This window comes from Triticum urartu, chromosome 5, assembly GCF_003073215.2.
Source record: "Triticum urartu cultivar G1812 chromosome 5, Tu2.1, whole genome shotgun sequence".
Lineage (NCBI taxonomy): Eukaryota > Viridiplantae > Streptophyta > Magnoliopsida > Poales > Poaceae > Triticum > Triticum urartu.
In genome coordinates this window covers 361,965,016-361,979,919 of record NC_053026.1, presented here as the reverse complement: position 1 = coordinate 361,979,919, position 14,904 = coordinate 361,965,016, and positions in this window count along the sequence as shown.

The following is a 14,904-nucleotide window of genomic DNA, read 5'->3' as shown; positions in this document are numbered from 1 at the left end:
TCGTCCGACTCATCGGATGTTGTGCCGCCTTCAGCGTGTTGGCGCCCAGGCAATCGCCACCCTGTGGCCCGACATACCGGCTCCACGCACCCCCAGTCGGACTGCCGAGTGGCTGGAGGTGGTGGTCGGCCGCCTTGAGGCGTGGAAGGGCTCCTCGGCTCGGGCCGGAGCACGCCGGGCCCTGGAGTTTGTCAAGGCATGGTACCCCGGGCTAAATCTAGCCCAGTTGACCACGTTTCGCCAGGAAGCCCAGGAGGAGCTGGCGACAGTGGAGGGTGAGCTTGTCAGGCGGGCGGCAGCAATCGCCGAGTACACCGACACCGGCGTCTTCATCCTGGAGCTGGCCGAGAACGGTGCCGAGGCGCCACCAGAATGGTTCGGGCTGAACCCGGAGGACGGCGAGGACTCGGCCGAGGATATCGACTCCAGCGACGAGGGAGAAGACGATGAGGAGGAGGAAGGCGAAGAGGAGGCGCCAGAGGTCAGAGCGGACGGCCAGCCTCAACTCGACCGCGCCTCCAGCAACGAGCCATGCCCAAGCGAGCCGGCTGCTGCTGAAGGTGACCGAGCGGAGACCGACCAGCCGGCCACTCAACCAGACGGCGCCACCGGCTCCACCATTCCGCCGAACCCACCTGCTGCTTCCTAGGCTGCCTTTTTTCTTTTATTTCTTCCTGCTTATTAGTCTCAACAAACTTTGTTAACTTTGCACAATTCCACCCGCGGGGTTTATTTCAAACTCATGTTGGATGTCGGTCATGGGCCTTTTGATGTATAAATATGTTTACCAAGTTCTATATTTCCTTGCTTGCTGCTCTCTGGATTTTTTTCCTTTGCCGCCTTCCCTCAGTTGTCATCTTGCCAGGCGAACATTCATTCCATGAACTGTGGCTGGGTCAAGTACTTAGCCACTTTTGGGCAGGCAAGTACTTAGCCAACTAGAGTTTTCTAGCAAGTGAAGTAGAAACCGGCCGGTCGACTGCTTAACAGCCGGTCGGCGAGGCAGGAAGCCGGCTTGGACTATGTTTATGCTTTGGATCCTTAGCCATTTTTCATGCTGTCACCCTTTCTGCCTTTACTCCTGCCGACCAAACAGTCGCTCTACGAGCTGCGGCTTCTAGCAGGAGAAAGCTTAGGTGCCAACACATTACTTTGTCCGGCTGCAAGAAGCATTTCATAGTACAAGGAGGCAAGTCCCCGGGTCGACCGGTCGAACCCGGTGCCAGACGGATTAATGAAATAACACAACTGACAGGCATAGTACTTATCATATGGATAAAAGAGGGCAGTCCCTGAGCTCTCCTCGGGGACCCGGAGTCTTCATACTTATTACAAAAGTTGCCATGGTACATACTGCATCAACTGTAAAACCTTCGAAGAAGGTTTGCATTCCATGGTCGTTCCGTCTCCTTGCCGGAGTCATCTCTTTTGCGTGCTCGAGGCTTCTGAGCGTCGATGAGGTAGTAGGAGTCGTTGCCCAACACCTTGCTGATGATGAAGGGGCCTTCCCAAGGTGCCGAGAGCTTGTGCTAGCCGGCAGTTCGCTGGATCAGCCGGAGCACAAGGTCTCCTTCTTGGAAGGATCTTGGCTGTAGTATCGGCGCAGGCTCTGCTGGTAGATGGTAGACTGGCTAAGTGCCAGCAGTCGGCCCTCTTCCAGCAGATTGACGCGATCTTGTCGTGCTTCTTCTGCCTTCTCTTCGGTGTACATGGTGACCTGAGGGGAGTCGAATTCTATGTCCGTCGGGATGACGGCTTCGGCACCGTAGACGAGGAAGAAAGGCGTGAAGCCTGTTGACTTGTTCGGAGTTGTGCGCAGGCTCCAGAGCACGGCCGGCAGCTCGTCGAGCCAACAGCTGGCCGACCGCTCTAGAGGTTCGACCAGTTGGGGCTTGATGCCGGATAAAATGAGGCCGTTTGCTTGCTCCACCTGGCTGTTTGACTGTGGGTGAGCAACGGACGCCAGGTCCAATCAGATGCCCTGTGTCGCGCAGAAACGGGCCAAGGCGCCTTTGGCAAAGTTTGTGCCATTGTCGGTGATGATGCTGTGCGGTATGCCATACCGGATGGTGATGTCAGAGATGAAAGTCACAGCAGTCGGACCATTCAACTTCTTGATTGGCTTTGCTTCTATCCACTTGGTGAACTTGTCCACTGCGACAGCAGATGGGTCATGCCGCCGCGTGCTGTCTTGAACGGTCCAACCATGTCCAGGCCCCAGATGGCAAAGGGCCAAGCAATGGGAATAGTCATGAGTGCAGAAGCCGGCTGATGTGGCTTTGAACGAAACTTCTGGCACCCTTTGCATTTCTGGACCAAGTCCTTGGCGTCTTCTAGAGTAGTCAGCCAGAAAAAACCATGGAGGAAAGCTTTGGCCACGAGTGCTCTTGAAGCCGTGTGGTGACCACACTCGCCTTGATGGATATCTTTGAGGATTGCCTAGCCTTGCTCTGGCTCCACGCAGCGCTGATGAAAGCCAGTGACACTGCGCCTCACAAGCTCTCTGTTGACTATAGTGTATGCTGCCGCCCGACGTTGCACTTGCCGGGCCGAGATCTCGTCAGTTGGCAGCTCTTTGTTCACCAAAAAGTTGAGGATGGGCTGGGCCCATGAAGGTGTTGTTACTTCCTCGACTGCTAGGATTGCTACTTGCAAAAGGGTGGTTGGGCCGGGAGGCGGCGGGTTGGAGTCGGCTGCTGCTTGCTGAGTTGATGAAGTCCCCGGGCCAACTGCAGCAGTCCCCGGATTGGGCTCTGAAGTCCCTGGGTCGGGTGCGGCTGCTACAGTCCTCGGGTCATCTACCAAATTCCCCGTGCCGGCTGCTGGGGTCCTCAAGCCAGATCTGACTGCTTCGGGAGGAGCCGGCACAAAGATGGAATCTGACTCTGGCGATGGCTTGACAAATGGCTTGAGGAGGCGCTGCAGGGCGACGCCGGTTGGTATTGCTTGCCGGGTGGAGCCGATACGCGCCAAGGCGTCAGCCTGCTCATTCTCATTTCTTGGTACATGGAGGAACTCGTACCCCTCGAAGTATCCACTGAGTTGCTGGACGAGGAAACGGTAGCTTGCCATGTTTGCATCCTTGGCGTCCCAATCACCAGACGACTGCTGGACTACCAAGTCAGAATCACCATAACACAGGATTCGGCGAATGCCGAGTTCCTTGGCAAGCCGGAGCCCATGAATGAGTGCTTCATATTCAGCAACGTTGTTGGAGGCGGCAAAGTGAATTTGCAGCACATATCTGAGCTTGTCGCCTTTGGGAGAGGTGAGGACGACGCCGGCTCCCAAACCGGTGCGCATCTTGGAACCATCAAAGTGCATTCGCCAATGAGTGGAGTCTGGTGCTGGCGGCAGGTACTGGGTCTCGGCCCAGTCGACGAGGAAGTCGGCCAGCGCTTGTGACTTGACGGCAGTGCGAGGTTGGTAGTAGATGGTGTAGGGGGCCAATTCTATGGCCCATTTGGCCACTCAGCCTGAGGCATCTCGGCTTCCAATGATCTCGGCAAGTGGGGCTGTGCAGAACATAGTGATAGGGTGCTCTTGGAAGTATGGCTTCAGTTTTTTGGCGGCAAAGTGCACGCCATAGCACATCTTCTGGTAGTGGGGGTAGTTCTGCTTGGAGGTGGATAGTACTTCACTCAGGTAATACACCGGCCTCTGGACTGGTAGAGCTCTGCCTTCCTCCTTGCGTTCTACCACTATGACTGTGCTGACCACCTGGCTGATGGCGGCGATGTAGAGGAGCATGGGCTCCTTGGGAGTCGGGGCCGCCAGGACGGGCGGAGTGGTCAACGTCTTTTTGAGCTGAAGAAAAGCTTCATCCGCCTTGTCATTCCACTCGAAAAAAGTTGTCTTCTTCATGAGCTGGTACAGGGGAAGAGCCTTCTCGCCCAGCCGACTAATGAAACGGCTAATGGATGCCAAGCAGTCGGTAAATTGTTGCACGTCCAGCAGTCGGGTGGGCACTTCCATCCTCTCGATGGCCTTGATCTTCACAGGGTTGCACTCTATGCCACGTTCTGAGACCAGAAAACCAAGAAGCTGGCCAGCTGGTACTCCAAAGACGCATTTCTCTGGGTTGAGCTTGATATGAAATCGGTGCAAGTTCTCAAAGGTCTCTTTGAGGTCTTCTAGCAGTGTTCCCTGTTTTTCCGTCTTCACCACCACATCATCCACATAGACGTGGGCGTTTCTGCCGAGTTGCTTTAGGAGACACTTTTGCATGCAACACTGAAACGTGGCGCCGACATTTCTCAAGCCCAACGTCATGGTCAGGTAACAGAAGGCTCCGAATGGCGTGATGAAAGCGGTCTTCAGCCTGTCGGCCGGGTTCAGCTTGATCTGGTGATACCCTGAGTATGCATCCAAAAAGCTCAACAGCTCGCATCCGGCTGTGGATTCAATCACTTGGTCAGTTATTGGCAAAGCAAATGAATCTTTGGGGCATGCTTTGTTGAGGCTGGTATAATCAATACACACACGCCACTGCTTGTTCTTCTTCAGCACTAGGACTGGGTTGGCTAGCCACTCTGGAAAGAATACTTCCATGATGAAGCACAGCCGGGCTATCTCCTCTCCTACAACTCTTCTCTTCTCCTCTGACAGGCGGCGCAAGGGCTGCTTGACTGGTTTGATATTGGACCGGACATGTAGCTTGTGCTTGGCGAATTCCGTCGGAACACCCGGCATGTCCTTGGGAGACCATGCAAAGATGTCCCGATTCTCATGGAGGAAATCGACGAGCTCGCCTTCCTATTTGTTGTCAAGGTTTGCACCTATGACAGCATGCCTCTCCGGGTGCTCCGGGTCCAAGGGTATCTTCTTTGTTTCCTTTGCCGGTTTGAATGAGCCTTCAGCTTCCCACTTGTCGGGTGGTAGGTGCGACATATGCCAACGGGTGGCTTATCATTGTGGGAGCCAGTAAGATGTCGCCGGTGCCTGGAAACGGGATGAGGCGAAGACATGCACGCCGGCGAATCTTACCCAGCTTCGGGGCTCTCCGTGGAGATAACACCACTACTGCTGCTCTGCGGGGGGGGTCTCCGCATGATCACTAGATGAACAAGTAGTTACACAATGCTCTTGAGCTGTTTCGGTGGGGGGGAAGAGGGCACGGCTTAGCTTGTTTCCTTCTCCTTGTGTGGTGTCTAACTTAGCTGAGGGTCCAACCTTTGCATGGGTGCCCCGGGGGGTTTTATATAGGCCTACCCCTGGGGGTACAATGGTAATCGACTGGGCGCGGGGCCCAGCCGTCTGTGACTGCGCTCGCCGGCTTCTGTGCCGACTGCTGGGGCTCGCCGGCTTGTGGGTCCCGCCGGCTACCAACTCCTTGGCAACAGACAGGCCCCACTGCCAAGGGTCTTGTCGATGGCTAGTTATTGTTGCCTCAACCTGATGACGAGGGCTTCGTCGAGGTAAGCGTGGCTACAGTGCCGCCGTCCTGCGGGCGATTACTGTAGACTTACCGCGTCTTCTTATCTCCTTAATGGGGCGTCTTCTTCGAGGGGGGAAGCGAGCCGGCTGCGGGGAGCCGGCCCTGTCTCGGGCCGACCGGGGGAGGCCTGGCCGCCTTCGGGCGTCTCTCTGCCCTAAGGGGCCCACCGCCCGTGGGCCGTACTGGCGGCCCGTCGTGGGTGACATCAGGGTCAACATGGCAACAGTGCCGCACCGGACGGGTCATGGCCACTCCGTACGGCGCACTGTGCTAGGCGTGCTCCGGGATTCGGGGGTGGCAGGCTTTACTGTAGCCACGCCCCGTCTCATCGCCGCTAGGTGGATGCAAACTTTGAGGGTACGGTCTCGACCGCTTTATGGGAGCCGGCTTCTTGGAGTCGGCCTCCTCACGGCCGGCTTCTCGAAGTTGGCCCTCCCATGGCTTTCTTCATGAGGGCTAAAGTCGGGCCACCTTCCGAAAGCCGGCCTGGGTGACAGCAAGGGGAAGGCGGCCCCATGTCTTGGATTCTTGAGAGCCGGACGGGTTCGTAATTTTTTCAGAAGGTCCAGGGGAAGCCGGCTAGGATACCCATGGCTATTTACTCCGACAGTAGTCCCCGAAGCTGAGCGAGCTTCGATGCTAATAAGGGGACGTGAAGCTTGGTCAGCTTCCTATCCTGCGAGGCCGGCTTTGCTTGAGTGCGCCGACTTCAGAGTGCTCCGGTTCTCGTAGGCGGGAACGCGGGCCACGTGGCGAGGAAATCCTGCCAACGCACGCGCGCGACGGGACGTCGCCGCAGGCCCGGGCCCGCCACTCGCAGGCCTCGGTCCGAGCGCGGATCTTCCATGGCTCACATGGACCGCTCGCCTTCCCGCGGTGGTTTTATTCCGCCATCATGGCACAGTAATCGCGGGACGTGGGGGAGTGGGCACGATCGATCCCCACGTTTCCCCATGCCGCGCCTCCTCGGCTCCGCCACGCAAGCCTATAAGTAGGGGGAGGAGGGGGAGCGACAGAGGTTCGCACGCCCTCTCTCGCTCCGCCCCTTCTCGTCCTCCTTTCTTCTTCTCGTTGCCGCCGCAACCTCCCGTCTCAGCGCCGCCGCGCCGCCACATCATCTTGCTCCCATGGCGCTGTCGAGCTCGTGGGACGGCTCCAACATCCACGAGGACCATGTTGAGTTCCTCCGCCAGACTCGGCGCCTGCCCGACGCCAACCTTGTGCGGGTCCGCCTGGCGCCGGAGACGGAGATCTTGCCGGCACCGGAGGAGGGCGAGCGGGTCGTCTTCCGCTCGCACTTCCTTCGTGGCTTCGGCCTTCCGGCGAGCGGATTCCTGCGCTCCTTCCTCGAGTTCTACAATCTTCAGCCGCATCACCTCACGCCCAACGCGGTGATGTTGCTGTTGGCCTTCGTCTCTCTCTGCGAAGGTTTCTTGGGGCTGCTCCCCACGCTGGAGCTCTGGGGGGAATTCTTCCAGAGCAAACTCGGCACCGTCGTCGCAGGCGTTCCCGCCCCCTGCGGGGCCTTCATCGCCATGAGGAGGGCGGGCGAGAACAACCCGTTCCCGCCCATCCCCCTGATCCAGTCGGTGAAGATCTGGCAGAAGTCATACTTCTATGTGAAGAATGTCGCCCAGCAAGGAGACCACGTCAACCTGCCGGCTTACGTAGCCAGCCCGCCGGCTGGGAGGCAGCCCTCATGGAGTTTCCGGTCCCGGTCACTGTCTCGGGCCGGGAACGCTGCCGTCTCCCGGCTTCGGGTGATGATCCAGTCGGAAGGTCTGAGCGGGGCCGACTTGGTGGCCGCCTTCGTGGAGCGCCGGATATCTCCTCTCCAAAGCTGGCCCCACATGATGTGCCAGATGAGCGGCCGCTTCGACCCAAGCCGGCTGAGCACCAGGGAGATGCCTCACGCGGAGGTGTCATACATGGTTAATTATATCTCCAATTGCAAGCTCGCCGAGGACTAGCGATACGACAAGGCGCCGTATTCTCGCGCCAACCCTTCGCCCGTGGTAAGTTTTCCTTTCTTTCTTCTTTTTATTGGTAGCCGGCTTTATGATGGCCGGCTTCTGATCGGTCGGTTCTTCTTAGCAGAACCCCCTTCTTCCGCCGATGACTGGGGCAACAGGGATAGAACACCAGTACATCGCCGACCGCACGGTGGACGACGTCGACGACCCGGATTTGGGGGCGGCTGCCATGGAAGACGCCGTCGTGGGGGACGACGCCGAGCACGGAGGCACAAGGCTCACCGCCAGCTTCGAGGACTGGCCGGATGACACCGAAGCCGAAGTCGCCCCGCGTCGCCAGCCGGCGGCCGACCATCAGGGCGCGGGCTCGTCCACCGTGCCGGCTGCCAGCGGCGGCGCACAGAAGCGCCGGGCCGCGTCAATCCTCTTCGGCAGTCGGCCGAAGAAGTCCAAAGCCTCCACCGCGGCGACAAAGCGAGATGAGGCGGCCGCGAAGGCGGCCCGCTTCCGCAAAGCGGTGAAGCAGCCTCAGGCGGTCTCAGCGTAAGTCGTCGATTGCCTGGTCGCATGCTCTTCATCATTCTCTTCTTGTTCGACCATTCGTCTTAACTTTTTCCCGCTGGCTGGACAGGGCGCCGCTTTCCCTTGAGCGGGGTCCGGGCGGCTCCGTAGTTGGGCCGACTGGAGGGTCTTCAAGCTCCCGCCGCGTGGAGCCCCGCGCCGACCTCAGGGAGGCCACGGAGCGGAACGCCCGTGAGGCGCGGGAGGAGCGCGAGGCGGCGGAAAAAGCAGCCGCCCAGGCGGCGAGGGAGCAGGCCGACGCGGCAGCCAAGGCCCAGGCGGAGGCGGAGGGTTCGCGTAACCATCCTCCGCTGCTCGCCATTCCCCTCCGAGCCGTGGCCCCCGACACCCCATTGCCCCTGGCGGAGGAAATCGTCCAAGACCCACCGCTGATGGAGAGGAGGGAGGACCCCACGACCTTCGCGAGGAGAGTGCTGCCGGCAGTGCAAACTGGAGTGGGCCAAGGCGGCCAATCGTCAGCGGCGCCAGAGGAGCCGGCCGGGGGTGAGCCAGAGGACAGAGCCGGCCTCGAGGTGCAGCCGGTGACGCGTCGGCGCACAGGGGGAGGTGCCGCTCCGCCGGAGTCGCGCCGAGCTGCGGGCGCCGGTCCGTCGGCGGAGGCTCTGGAGACGGCCAGCACTACCACGTCCGAGTGGACTCCCAGCGGGGGGACTGGCGAGCTGAATGTGGCGGCTCAAGAGGTCCGGAGCCGGCTTCAAGCTCAGGCCGCCCTGCTGCAGCAGTACACCCAGGAGTTCCTGTCGATGCGGGCCGCCATCCGGGTGAGTCTTTCATTCTTGGCCGCTTTGATCTCTTGATTTCTTCCGTGGGAGCGCGTCAGCGCACCCACTGGGTGTAGTCCCCGAGATTCAGGCCGACTGCTGCGCAGTCGGGTCGGATCTTTCTTGACGACTTCCTTATTTTTGCTTCCTGTCTGAACTTCCAGGAATATCATAACTCCCGTGCTGCCGCCTTCAACTCCTAGGCTCGGGAGTTGAGTCGGAGGACCGACGACCTGGCCGACAGCCGAAGTAAGTGCTTGATTTTGTCTGTCTCCTGTGGGGGCGTGTCAGCGCACCCACTGGGTGTAGTCCCCGAGATTCGGGCCGACTGCTGAGCAGTCGGGTCGGATCTTTCTTGACGACTTTTTCCTTATTGGTTTTTCTTTTTCTTTGTCTTCAGGGGCCAACACCGACTTGAGGAAGGAGCTCGGCGAAGCGCAGGCCACCCTTCATACCAAGGATGCCGAGTACGCTGCCTTGGTCCAGGAGTGTGACCGCCTGGCCAAGAAACTGGCTGACCAAGAGAAGAGCCACAAGGCGGCCCTGCAGAAAGCGCAGGATAGCGAGGCCGCCCTGAAGGCGGAGTTTGAGACTGAGATGGCGAGCTGGGCTGAGACCCGGCGAGCACTGGATGAAGGCTTCGGCCGCATCGCGGACTTGATCGACGGTAAGCCGCCTTCCTCGCTCCTCTCCTGCCCCTTGGCGCCTGGTTTTGGCTTGACTTGTGCTGCTGCCTATTTTCTTGTGCAGACTACTTTCCCGGCTACTCCGCCTTCGCCGCCCAAAGCATCGAGGCCATCGCGAGGCGCGCCGTCAGGCGGAGGCCAACATCGTGCCGGACGTGAACCAGACGCTTGAGGAGCAGCTCTTGGCTGTCCAGACGCAGTTGCAGCCGGCTCATTGGATGCTTCGCCGGCTCCAACGTGTCGGGGCGCAGGTGTTGGCCGCCCTCTGGCCCGGCGAGACGATCCCCCGCACCCCAAGCCGGACGGCCGACTGGCTGGAGGTCGCAGTCGGTCGCTTTGAAGCTTGGAAGGCGTCGGCGGCCCGCCTCAGAGCCGGGAGGGCGTTGGAGTTTGTTCAGGCTTGGTACCCAGGGCTGAGCCTGGACCAGCTGCGCACTTGGCGGATGGAGGCCGACGCGGAGCTGGAGGAGGTGAGGCCGGCTATCGCCCAGCGTGCTTCGACAATCGCCGAGTGCACCGACATCAGCATTTTTGCACCCGAAATCGATGATGACGGTGTTGCCCAGCCGGAGGAGTGGTTCGGGCTGAACCCGGCGGTGGGCGAGGACTCGGCAGAGGAGATTGCCTCCAGCGACGAGGGCGAGGATGACGAAGAGGAGGACGGCGAAGATGTCGAGCCGGCTGGTGGAACAACCGGCCGACCTCAGGCCGACTGTGCCTCCAGCAACGAGGCGCGTGGAAGCGCGCCCTCTGCGGGAGGCGGTGACCAAGCCGAGGTTCGCCAGCCGGCCGCTCCTTCAGCCGGCACAACCGTCTCCGCCAACCAGCCCGGCTCGTCGGTCGCTCCGCCAGCTTGACCTGCCGTCCTTATTTTTCCTGCTTGTTGTCTTTTGAACAATCTTCATTAAGTTTTCGCAGTTCCACCCACTTGGGGTGTATCCAAACTATGTTGAATGCTGGCCTCTCAGAGGTCTTTTATGTAAATATTATTATGTGCATGTTTGGTTTCCATTCACGTATGCTTTTTATCCTTAGGCTTTTTCCTTTGTCGCCTTCCCTCTTTGGGGAGGCAAGTACTCGAGCTTTCTTGGATTGAAGTGAAGTGAACGGAAATCGGCCGGCCGGCTACTCTGGTAGCCAGTCGGCGGAGGGAGAAAAAACCGGCTTTTGTTATATTAGTCCGTTAGTCCCTAGCCGTTTTTCGTGTGGGCGCCCGTTCCTGCCTTTAACTCTCGCCAGCCGGATAGCCGGTTCTTCGAACTGCGACGTTTGGCAAGAGAAGGCTTGGGAGCCGGCACACTACTTGTCTGACTGCGGGTAGGACTTCTAATATAACTCCAGTCGGCCAGTCCCCGAGCCGACTAGTTGAACCCGGTGCCGGACGGAACAAGTAAATGAAATGACAAGGTCATAAGCATGATACTTTTCATTCATAGATAAAAGATGGCAGTCCCCGAGCCCTCCTCAGGGGGCCTATTGTCTCGAACTTAGTACAAAAGTTAGCATGATACATACTGCATTTCAGCTGTAAAATCTTCGAAGGAGGTTGGCGTTCCATTGTCGTTCCGACTCCTTGCCGGAGTCGTCTCTTTTTCGTGCCTTCGGCTTCTGCGCGTCGATCAGGTAGTAGGAGTCATTGCCTAGAGCTCTGCTGATGACGAAGGGGCCCTCCCAAGGGGCCGAGAGCTTGTGCTGGCCGGCTTTTCGCTGGATCAGCCGGAGCACAAGATCGCCCTCTTGGAAGGATCTTGGCTTGACCTTCCGGCTGTGGTAGCGGCGCAGGCCCTGCTGGTAGATGACCGACCGGCTGAGGGCTAACAGCCGGCTTTCTTCCAGCAGGTCGACGCCGTCTTCTCGTGCTTCCTTGGCCTCCGCTTCCGTGTACATGGTTACTCAAGGTGAGTCGAACTCGATGTCAGTTGGGATGACTGCCTCGGCACCATACACAAGGAAGAAAGGGGTGAAGCCGGTTGACTTGTTTGGTGTAGTGCGCAGACTCCAGAGGACAGCCGGCAGCTCATCGAGCCAACAGCCGGCTGAACGCTCCAGTGGTACGACCAGTCGGGGCTTGATGCTGGAGAGGATGAGGCCGTTGGCTCGCTCGACCTGGCCGTTTGACTGCGGGTGACGCTCAGTCCAGCCGAATACCTTGGGCTGCACAGAAACGTGCCAAGGCTCCTTTGGCAAAATTCGTGCCGTTGTCGGTGATGATGCTGTGTGGCACGCCGTACCGAGTTGTTATGTCTGTGATGAATGTCACAGCAGTCGGCCCATTCAGCTTCTTGATCGGTTTTGCCTCAATCCACTTGGTGAATTTGTCCACGGCGACGAGCAAATGCGTCATGCCGCCGCGCGCCATCTTGAATGGGCCCACCATGTCCATTCCCCAAACGGCGAAGGGCCAGGTGAGGGGAATGGTCTTGAGTGCCGAAGCCGGCATGTGTTGCTTGGAGCTAAAGAGTTGGCACCCCTTGCAATATTTAACTAATTCCTTGGCGTCGTCCAAGGCAGTCGGCCAAAAGAAACCATGGCGGAAGGCTTTGGCGACGAGTGATCTTGAGGCCACATGGTGGCCGCATTCTCCCTGGTGAATGTCTCTGAGGATTGCAATGCCATTCTCTTGCTCGACGCACCGTTGGAGGACTCCAGTGACACTGCGCTTGACTAGTTCTCTGTTGACGATTGTGTATGCTCCGGCTCGATGTTGGACTTGTCTTGCCTCTGTTTCGTCAGCCGGCAGATCTTGGTTTACTAGGAAGTTGAGGATGGACTGAGCCCATGACGGAGCCGCGACTTCTCCTATTGCCAATGTGGCTACTGCCATCAGGGCGGGCGGGCTGGGTGGTGAAATGCTGGAGTCGGCCGCCTGCTGTTGTGCTGGTGCAGTCCCCGGGCCGGCTACTGCAGTCCCCGAGCCGGGTGTGGCAGTCCCCGAGCCGGCTACTGAAGTCCCGGGGTCGCCTGCTTGGTTCTTCGAGCCGGCCCGGCCGCGTCGGGGTCAGGCGGTACGAAGATGGAATCGGACTCTGGAGACGGCTTGATAGATGGCTTGAGGAGGCGTTGTAGAGCGACGCCGGTTGGTATTGCTTGCCGATTGGAGCCTCTTCGAGCCAGGGCATCGGCTGGCTCGTTGTCGGCTTGTGGTACATGGAGGAACTCGCACCCTCCAAAGTATCCGCTGAGCTGCTGAACGAGGAAGCGGTAGCTTGCCATATTTGCGTCCTTGGCATCCCAGTCGCCGGATGATTGCTGGACCACCAAGTCCGAGTCGCCATAACATAGGATCCGGCGAATGCCGAGCTCTTTGGCAAGCCGGAGCCCGTGTATGAGCGCCTCGTACTCGGCCACGTTGTTGGAGGCGGCAAAGTGAATTTGCAGCGTGTATCTGAGCTTGTCGCCTTTGGGAGAGGTAAGGACGATGCCGGCTCCCAAGCCGATGCGCATCTTCGACCCGTCAAAGTGCATGCGCCAATGGGTGGAGTCGGGAGCCGGCGGCAGGTACTGGGTCTCGGCCCAGTCGATGAGGAAGTCGGCCAGTGCTTGGGACTTGATTGCGGTGCGGGGCTGGTAGAAGATTGTGTAAGGGGCCAGCTCGATGGCCCATTTCGCCACTCGGCCGGATGCGTCCCGGCTGTCTATGATCTCGGCCAGCGGGGCGGTGCATACGACCATGATGGGATGCTCTTGAAAGTAGGGCTTCAGCTTCTTGGCGGTGAAGTACATGCCGTAACACATCTTCTGGTAGTGCGGGTAGTTTTGTTTTGAAGCGGACAGCACCTTGCTCAAATAATACACCAGCCTCTAGACTGGCTGGGCTTGGCCTTCTTCTGGGCGTTGGACTACGATGACGGTGCTGACCACCCGGCTGGTTGCGGCGATGTAGAGGAGCATGGGCTCTTTCTCAGTCGGCGCCGCCAGGACGGGCGGTGTGGCCAGCATCTTCTTCAGCTCGTGAAAAGCTTGGTCGGCCTGGTCGTTCCACTTGAAGTGAGCGCTCTTCTTCATGAGGCGGTAGAGGGGGAGAGCTTTCTCTCCGAGCCGGCTGATGAAGCGGTTCAAGGAGGCCAAGCATCCGGCGAACTTTTGGATGTCTCGAAGCTTGGTGGGGATCGCCATTCTCTCGATGGCCTTGATCTTCACCGGGTTGCATTCGATGCCGCGTTCAGAGACCAGGAAGCCTAGGAGCTGGCCGGCTGGCACTCCGAACACGCATTTCTCGGGGTTGAGCTTGATTTGGAACCGGCGTAGGTTCTCAAACGTTTCCTTGAGGTCTCCCAGCAAGGTGCCGCGCTTCTCCGTCTTCACCACAATGTCGTCCACGTAAACGTGAGCGTTTCTGCCGAGTTGCTTGAGGAGGCACTTCTGCATGCAACGCTGAAAAGTGGCACCGGCATTTCTCAAGCCGAATGTCATAGTCAGGTAGCAGAAGGCTCCAAATGGCGTGATGAAGGCGGTCTGCAGGCGGTCGTCTGGATCCAGCTTTATCTGGTGATATCCTGAGTAAGCATCCAAGAAACTCAACAGCTTGCATCCGGCCGTGGAGTCTATCACTTGGTCAATCCTTGGCAGGGCAAAGGGATCTTTAGGGCAGGCCTTGTTGAGGCTCATGTAGTCTATACACATGCACCACTTGTTGTTCTTCTTTAGCACGAGGACCGGGTTGGCGAGCCACTCTGGAAAGAAAACTTTCATAATGAAGTCGGCTGCCAGAAGCCGGGCTATCTCCTCTCCCACAATCCTGCGTTTCTCCTCCGACAATCGGCGAAGGGGTTGTTTGACTGGCTTTGCGTCTTCTCGGACGTGTAGTTTGTGCTCGGCGAATTTCCTCGGAACACCCGGCATGTCCTTGGGGGACCATGCAAAGATGTCCCGATTCTCATGGAGGAAATCGGCGAGCTCACCTTCCTATTTGCTGTTCAGGCTTGCCCCGATGACGGCAAACCTCTCTGGGTGCTCGGGGTCAAGAGTTATCTTCTTCGTCTCCTTGGCTGGCTGGAAAGATCCTTGAGCATCATGCTCCTTGGGATCGGGGGACACGGCCGACTGCTTGCCGGCTATGGCCACGACTCGGTCCAACATCTTCTTTTCTTCGGCAATCACAAGGGATTCGGCCAGCCGGCTGCTGGCTGCTGCGCACTCAGAGGACTTCTTGTAATCGCCGGCTACGGTGATGACGCCTTTGGTGCTTGGTATCTTCATCTTGAGGTATGCGTAGTGGGGAACTGCCATGAATTTGGCCAAGGCAGGTCGGCCAAGCAATGCATGGTAAGGGCTCTCCAGGTCCACCACTTCAAACCAGATCGCTTCCCGGCGGAAATGCTCCTTGTCCCCAAAAAGTACATCAATCTTGATCTTGCCAATGGGGGCGCAGGACAGGCCGGGTACGATGCCATGGAACACTGTCCGAGTAGGCATGAGTTGCTTCGTCTTGACATTTAGCTTCTCCAGGGTGTCACGGTACAGGA